This window comes from Nicotiana tabacum, chromosome 2 (assembly GCF_000715075.1).
Source record: "Nicotiana tabacum cultivar K326 chromosome 2, ASM71507v2, whole genome shotgun sequence".
Taxonomy (NCBI): domain Eukaryota; kingdom Viridiplantae; phylum Streptophyta; class Magnoliopsida; order Solanales; family Solanaceae; genus Nicotiana; species Nicotiana tabacum.
In genome coordinates this window covers 123,981,653-123,990,496 of record NC_134081.1, presented here as the reverse complement: position 1 = coordinate 123,990,496, position 8,844 = coordinate 123,981,653, and the positions used below count along the sequence as shown (strand labels likewise).

The 8,844-nt window shown below is 31.0% G+C and overlaps 1 non-coding gene across 1 annotated transcript; it reads right to left on the bottom strand.

Moving 5' to 3' along the window:
• Positions 1-2,688: 2,688 nt before the first annotated feature.
• TRNAA-UGC (transfer RNA alanine (anticodon UGC)) lies at positions 2,689-2,761 on the bottom strand. Its single transcript has one exon. It is a non-coding gene; the product is annotated as a tRNA-Ala (tRNA).
• Positions 2,762-8,844: the final 6,083 nt, after the last annotated feature.

Here is an 8,844-nt window from a genome sequence, read left to right as displayed (position 1 = left end):
AATCACCGAGTTGAAGTCTTACTTGACGGAAAGCGCTCTCTGATGCCACTGTTGAAGCTTGAATAGTTAAAATATCTCGGGCCATCCTTGAAAGAATCGAAAAGTATTTTTCTTTGTCCTTCCACCATTCTAAAATATTAAAGGAGCCGTCGGGATTCACTTCCTCAATTCCCTGTGACAAATAAACTTCAAGCTCATTTAGTTGTGAAAAATTACTAGTACTAGAACCTTGAGAACCTCTGAACCCTGCCCAAGCACTAAGTACTCTTACTCCCGCAGTTCTTTTAGATGATTGAGAACTAGAAGAAGAAGGAGTTGGAACATTTGGTCTAGCATGATCTAATGCAACTTGATAAGCATTATAAGTAGGATTTAACAATGCAGCAATACCATAAATAGGGGGAATAGGGAAAAAATATTTTTTAAACTTTTTTCTCATGTAATTAATAGCAAGTTGATAAATTTCCCCACCCTCTGAAAAATGATCAAACAAATTTGCAAGTTCTGCAATATAAACTAAACAGTTAGAAATAGTAGGATAATATTGCCCAAAAAATTCATTTGTAGCAATATGAAATTTTTCTAAAAAATCTACAAGCATTTTAACATTAGCCCAATCCGCATTTGTAAGGTGCTCATCATCATCACTTATATGAGCATTAAACGTTGAGTTTATGGGGTTTCTATATTCATATGCAACAACTAAACTTCCATACATGTAATTCCATCTAGTTGGACAAGGTTTAGGAACCTTTCTTTCTCTTAGGCCAAATTAATCGCATCTTTTAAAATATTCTCTAAGTCTACTTCTACGGTTTGAATAAAAAAGTCAATTAAGAGCTATTTTAATCTTTTCAATTTCAACATTTAAAATTCGCATACCATCACCCACAATTAAATGGTAAATATGACAAATACATCTAACATGAAAAATATTACTAAATACAGGACTTAGTATAGTGGTAAGCAAGGCTACAGTATTTGTGTTACTAGTAGCATTATCCATTGAAACTGACATTATTTTATCACTAATGCAAAAATATCTACAAATATCCACAATCGTGCTAGAAATAAACTACCCTGTGTGACATGAATTAATTATTCTATAAGCAATAATGCGCTTTTGCATTATCCAATGCTCATCAATCCAATGACTGGTAACAGTAAGGTAATCACAGTCATTACCACTTCTACCAATATCAGTTGTAATAGCAAGACGACAATTTATATGAGTAAATAAATAGCGCAAATATTGTTCATATTCATGTTTATATTTATAAATATCACTCTTTACGGTTGTGCGAGGAAAACCTTTATAAGTAGGATTATAAATTTTTCTAATATAATGCACAAAGTGGGGGTTAGAAGGAAAACTATAGGGTAAGCACATAACAGTGACCATTTTTGCCAATTCTTTCCGATCTTTTTTTTGGATCATAATATAAAATATTACCGGCAACAGTGTTAATTTCCGGTTGAAATTGATTTGACCCGGTACTAAGGTCAGCCTGACTAGGTGCACTTGTCCCCTCAGCCAAAGCTTTCATACGAAAATATCTAGCTTTATCTTGAGGGTGTAGCAATATGTGTCTAGTCAAACTCCCCCCTCCCCCTCCCCGACTTCCAACCCCCCCGACTTCCAACATATTAAAAAACTAACTCTTTGCCACAAGTTTTACACTTAGCCCTATTTTTTTCTCTTAGTTGAGTAAAAAATTGCCAAACAAAAGATGTTTCTGCCCGTTTAGAAGGTTGTCTAGAAAAAGTAGGGGCACTAATAGGAGGGTCAGACGGGGGATCATCTAGATTATTATTAGTTGGGTTAACTTCAGGAGCAGGACTAGTGGGTGTATCATCATCCGGTTGCGTTTTATCAAAATCTATTTCTTCATCATCATTTTCATCAATAGTTGGATTACCATAAAGAGCATTCATATATTCATGGTTTAATTGTTCACCGGGTGCAATATTATGGCAAAATTGACTCTCGGTAAATTATAATAAACTATTATCGCTATCAAGAATAGGGGGTGTAAGATGGGTAACATGTTTGGGTCGGGGAACCGGGGGAAGTGGAGGAGGAATATATTGGCCACTAGATTCACCACTCTTCGATTTTTTCTTATTTTTACTAAATATATTTTTTAAGGAATAAGCCATCTTAATTAATCAAGCAAAGTAAATAAAATAAATAAAATTATAATATTAAAACTTAAGAGTTGGAACGAGTTTACCGAATTGACGAACAACTTGTTGGAAATTGATTATCGTTGAAGACTTCAATTCACCAACTTCACAATTGTTTCACAAATTGTAATAATAAAATAAGTAATAGTAGCAATTATAGAAGTAAATTAGAGAGAGATTGTGATAGATTAATGATTTTGTAAGAAAAAATAAAATAATGATAGGGTATTTATAGTTGAAAATAGGAAAAAGTGTAATTATAAAAAGTTTGGGATTAAAACAAAGTTGGGGGTTAAATGGCTATTTCATAAATAGCCAACGGCTATTTTTGACAGCCCAACGGCTATTTTTGACAGCGCCGTTGGGCCCGCTAAGAGACCGGGTCGGTCCCGGGCCCTGACGGGCCCAAATTATAGGACCGGCCCACTTGCCAGCCTTAAGCGCAAGTAACAAATGAAATAATTCCACCAAAATAGAATTTCTGTACATTCAAAATTTGAGTGGAGATGCGGGGGATCGAACCCCGTGCCTCTCGCATGCAAAGCGAGCGCTCTACCATTTGAGCTACATCCCCTTGTTGGACAGCCTCATACATAACACTATATCCAAAAGTATGAAGAGGTGAACGTAAATGGGCCAAAGCGTTTGATTTAGAGGAATTAACGCAGACTACCTATAAAAACTAAAATAATTACTTGTTTTTACCTACATTGAATCTATTTACATTTTATACCTATGCGATCTAACTTAATTACCCGACTACCCATTTTCCCTTGACCCATATGTTTTTCATCAGTCTCATCATGTTGAATTTGTCCTCTTCTAATTATGGTCCTCTTCTTAGTTTATTTTTGGGTATTTTTGAGTTGAAACCGTAGAGCAAACTTTTGAGAAGTAATAATTAAAATGATCAAACTCAATATTCCTTTAACTTGCAAATACACAATCACTTTTATGGTGTGGACACACGATGAAGAACATTTTACCTAGGCATGATAAATCCTCTAAAATAAATTTATTATTATTTTGAACTTTCAAATTTAAAGTTTAATTGAAATAGCGTATAAAGAACTATACAAATTCATTAGAATTGTAAAATAGCAATTTATATCGCCAAAATTTTAGTTATAGAATAACATACAAATTATTACATGAACTTTAATCAAATATTTAAAAGAAAACCTTTTGTGGGAGGACAATTTTTCAACTTGGGAAAGACAATTCAAGTTGAGATAACATACAAAGTGTTACATGAACTTTAATCAAATATTTAAAAACATGCATATGAAATAAATAGTATTGAGTCTTGAAGCATATGAAAAGCACGAGGGAAACAAACTTTTTGTGATTTGTTAGCCTCATCACTCAATGACACTAGTTGATAATTTTGAATAGATGCTCGAGTTCGTTTGGAAAAATTCGATACAACTTAACTACATAATTTAAATATTTTTTACACTTGTTTGATACTAATTATGAATAATGACCGTGTGTTTCTTTTGAAAGAATTCAATATTATTTAGATTCGATTCTGACCGAGTATGTTCGAAATATTTATTGGAGGATGTGGCTATATTCTGAGTCAATTTGGTGGAGATTTTAGAGCAGATTTTTAAATTTTAGGTTGAAATTGAGTTGAACTAGCAAAGAAGACAGATTTGTACTGTATACCAAAATGGTATATTGTATACTGTATTGGTATATAATAATTAATTCAAGAGTATATAATTAACTACAATGGTATACTACTAATTTTTTTTTGAAGGAATGAATCAATCCTATATATACCAAAATAACATATTATATACCATTTTGGTTAATTCAATAGTGTATAATTTATTGTGTTGAACTAGCGAAGAAGAATTTGTACTGTATACCAAAATGATATACTATATACTATTTTGGTATACAGTTCATTCCAATGATATACTATTATAGTATACTATATAATGTAACGGTATACTCTTACAATTAAGTCCTTTTAGAATTTTTTAAAATTTTTATTCACAAATGATATTATTTCAGTTTAATAACTGAATTAAAAAAAAAAAATTTAAACTCTTTGCGTACAATTGTATACCCTGTTGGTATAGCTATATACTATACATGTATCATATGTTAGTTGAAATATATTTTAGTTGTATTAGCTACATTTAATTGGTACATTATTTAATTTTTCTGTAGTAATAGTAGAACAATACAATATCTTATTTTTTTTTTAATTTTCCTTTATGCATGTGTATTATGTAATCATTTTGATTTTTTCTTTATGCGTTTGTTTTATATAATAATATTATTGTACAATGTCTTGAAATACATTATTATATTAATATGTGGTATACTATTTTTTTATTTTTTTCTTTATGCATGTGTATCATGTAATAGTAGTATAGTCATATATAGTTGCCTAGAATTAATTAGTAGAATTGTATACCCTATTGGTATAATTATATGTCATATTGGTATCATATGGTAGTTTGAATATTTTTTTGGTTATTTTAGCTGCATTTTTAAGTGAATTCTATTATAAAATTATTTATATGAACATGATTTGCAGTGCTGGAATTTTTTTGTGCCGATGGACATAGATTATGTGTATTATATAATAATTTTTATAGTTATAGGCAATTGTTGGAACGACCCCATATAAATATATACCCTATTAGTATAGCTATATACTATATTGATATCATGTGCTAGTTAAATTATTTTTTGGTTCTATTAGCTGTATTTAATTGGTACACTATTTGATTTTCTTTTAATAATAGTAATATAGTATAATATCTTGAAATACTTTATTATATTAATATGTGGTACACTATTTTTTTTATCTTGTGTGTTATGTAATAGTAGTATAGTCATATAGTTGCCGGAAATTAACCAGTAAAACTGTATACCATGTTGGTATAGTTATATGCCATATTGGTATCATATGGTAGATTGAATATTTTTTTGATTATTTTAACTGCATTTTTAAGTGAATTCTATTTTGAAATTATTAATATGAACATGATTTGCAGTGCTGAATTTTTTCTTTTTTGCCGATGGACATAGATTATGTGTATTATGTAATAATTTTTATAGTTATAGGCAATCGTTGGAATGACCCCATACAACTATATACCTTGTTAGTATACGGAATGAGCAAGTTGCTTTGCAAATATTTAGCTTGCAATGCGAGCGTGTAATTTTCTCATACTTTTATTGCATTCTTTAATGTTTGGGTATAGTAATATAGTCGCAGATAGTTGTAGCAATATTCTAGAGCAATCATATACTCTGTTGGTATACATGTATACCATATTGGTATCATATAGTACTATAAGTCTTTTTTGCTACTTATATTTTTATTGCATTTTCCAATATTTTATTATTATTTCTATTCTAACTAGTATATATGGAGATTTGGTGGCCGTAGATTATGTTTTCTTGCTCCATAGCTTTGTATTATTGCTAATGATAGAGTGTCTACTGATATTTGTAGGGAAGAAGATCAAGGTTTGCATAGCAATCACGTATTGATTCTTAAAATCTGATTATGTAATTTATGGTGCTCAGCAGCAGTCAGTGTGATATTCAGTGAATTAGATCAAGTGACAACTGATATTATCTCAGTTTAATAATTAAATTTAAAAAATAAGAAAAAAGACAAAAGGTATATTATACCAGTTATATTTTTTTTAAAAGGTGAACAAATATTTACTATATCAGTTATTTTTTCTAATTGTATAATAAAATAATAAGAAAAAATAGTGAAAACAGTAAATGAAATTAGAAAAGGAACAAGAAATAAAGAAAATAAAAGAAAAAGGAGTTAAATGGTAGTAGAAAAGGAACAAGAAATTAAAAAAAATAAAGAAGGAGTCAAAATTAAGTGTGAAATAAGTTATGGTAAAAATAACAATAATACGATTTGGGCAAAAATAAATGAATAAAAGCGAGAAAAGAAAAAATAAGAAGAAAACGAGAAAAAAAGAAAAGAAGAAAAGAAAGAAAAAAAGAAAAAAGAAAAGAAGCATAGAAATAAAAAAAATTGGAGAAAAAAGAGAAAATTCTCCACAAAAATTACTACGAGTAGGAAATATAATTAGTTTGATGTGTAGAAAAACAAATGGGTAGATAAGGCCTAAGGGTAAATAGTTTTGCTTTTTTGGTTAATTGTGTTATTCACCATTTGATTTATGGGTCTAGTATACATTTGTGATTACGGCCTTTTAAGCAAAAACAAAATATTTTATAACTTAGGGTCTGTTTGGTATGACGAAAATTTCTCACTGTTTGGTTGCACAATAGTTTGGAAAATATTTTCCTAGATATCACATTTTCCTAAAATTGGAGAAAAATGACTTCCCTAGAAAAGTTAGGAAAACAATTTCCAAAAATCCCATTTATACTTACATCTAACCCCAACTCCCCCCCCCCTCTCTCCCCTACCCTAACTCTCTCACCCCTCTCTCCAAATAGGTTTTTTTTCCTTTCCAGATTTCAGTTTTTGTTTTCTTTTCCGTCACCATCCACCCTGCTAATCCCCCCTCCCATTTTTTTTAACTTTTTTTTTGTATTTTCAATTTTATGTTTTTTTTTTCCCGGTCCTCCACCCCCCCCCCCCAACCCCCCCGCGCACGGCAAAAAATAATTTTTAGTTCGGAGGATTATGGGTTTGGAAGTTTGTGGGTTTTATAAATTATAGAGTTTACGGGTTCGAAAGTTTAGCAGTTCGGAAGTTTATAAAATTTGTGGGTACGGAAGGTTGTTGGTTCGAAAGTTTATGGCTTCATGTTTATTATATCTAAACTATTTATGAATACTTTTGAGAAATTATTTTCCTTAAATTGCGTACCAAACACCAAAAAATGAGTAAGATTACTTGTTTTCCATTATACCAAACACACCCTTATACAACACGTTGCAAATAGCAAAAAGGATCAATCATGTCCTCTCCATCAATATCAAAATGTGTTATACCTGGAAATGGAATATTGGAGGAGGGGTTGCGGTCCATAATTTAGCAGGTCAGTTTGTTGCTGCAACTTCTTTGGTTTTTCGAGGTGTATCAATGCTAGGCATGCTGAAATTATGGGTTTGCATTTGCTCTCGTTTGGATGATTCAACATTTTAATGGCCCGAGGATAGCTAAATGTAACAACAATAACAACAACAACAACAATAACAACCTAGTGAAATCTCACAAGTGGGATCTGGGGAAGGTAGTGTGTACGCAGATCTTACCCCTATTCCGGACTCCGGAATAGTAGAGAGGTTGTTTCCGATAGACCCTCGGCACGAGAAGATTGATAGAGGATAGCTAAATGTAATACCGAGAAAATTATACCTTTTTGTAACTCCTCAATAAAGCTTTTACAGAGTTTTTAAGTGCTTTAAGAGGATTGTTGTTTCTTGTTAAGAAGAAATCCTAATATTTCTCTAGTTTGGGTTAAGAAATAAGCAAATTTAGTTGCTCATTGCTTGTTCAAGAGAGTCTAAAAATTATACTTGTCCTTTCAATTGGGAGTATATACTTGTCCTTTCAATTGGGAGTATACTCCTAGTTGTATTTAGTAAACTTGCGGGTTGCTGATTTAACCTAATAAAAGACTTTGTTTGAGTTAAAAAAAATAAAGAATAGACACATGTAATAGATACCAACATTGTAATGCAATGGGAATGGACTATGATTTTCTTTTTCATCCTCTTTAAAACCGATATTTTTTAGCCTAGATCCTGACAGTTTGCTGGCCTCAAGGATTTACTCAATCCACAAATTTTCCAAAATAATTGTATAGCACATGTAATAGTTTCACATGATTCAAAGGAGTAAACCAATAATTGTCAACTTTAATTTGTAGAAGATAATTAGGCATACTAATGTATGACATGGGCTCTTCAACTGCTGTTGTTATTTGTAAGCCACACACGTTGTAAGAACAACTTTTGAATACCTATACGAGGTATCCGTGAAACCTTAATTAATAACAAGGGTTTTACCTTTTCTCATTATACAACGTACATCATTAAGAAAAGAATCTTCTGTTATGGCCTCATATTTTTTTATGTGTAATTACAAAACTGCCGGTTGATTTCAATTAACAACTTTGACTAATTAATGGTTTACTCCTTTGAATCATGAGAAACTTATTACAATTATTTTCCGTTTACACCCGGGGAAAAAGACGCGCACGCCAAGAAACGTGATATAGATGTCTACCCTAATACAAGTATTAGTGGCTGCTTCTTCGACTCAGGCGAACCATTTTGCTTCGGATTGGCTTTAGAAAGTTTATTGTGCGGAGAGCGCAACGCAAGTACCAAAAAGCCAAGGAATGAGAACATTTTTTACAAAATATCAAGGGTGGAGAATATGATTTTTGTTTTCAATTTTTTTCCATATAACATAATTAGTATTCTATGAAGTACTTGTAGTTTTTCCACTATATATCATCTAAAAGTACATGAATTTAATGTTAAAAATTTTAAAAGTTAAACTCATTTAATTTAAATTTCGAATTGGTTATACTCTCAAGTTATGTTACATAAATTATCCACCTTAGGAAAATAAATGCAAAAAAAAAGTATATAATCTAAAAAGACAAAATAGTAAAAGAAAACGGGGGGACGCATGAAATATAAGGAAAAAAAGTGATAGCTGAACAATTGAGT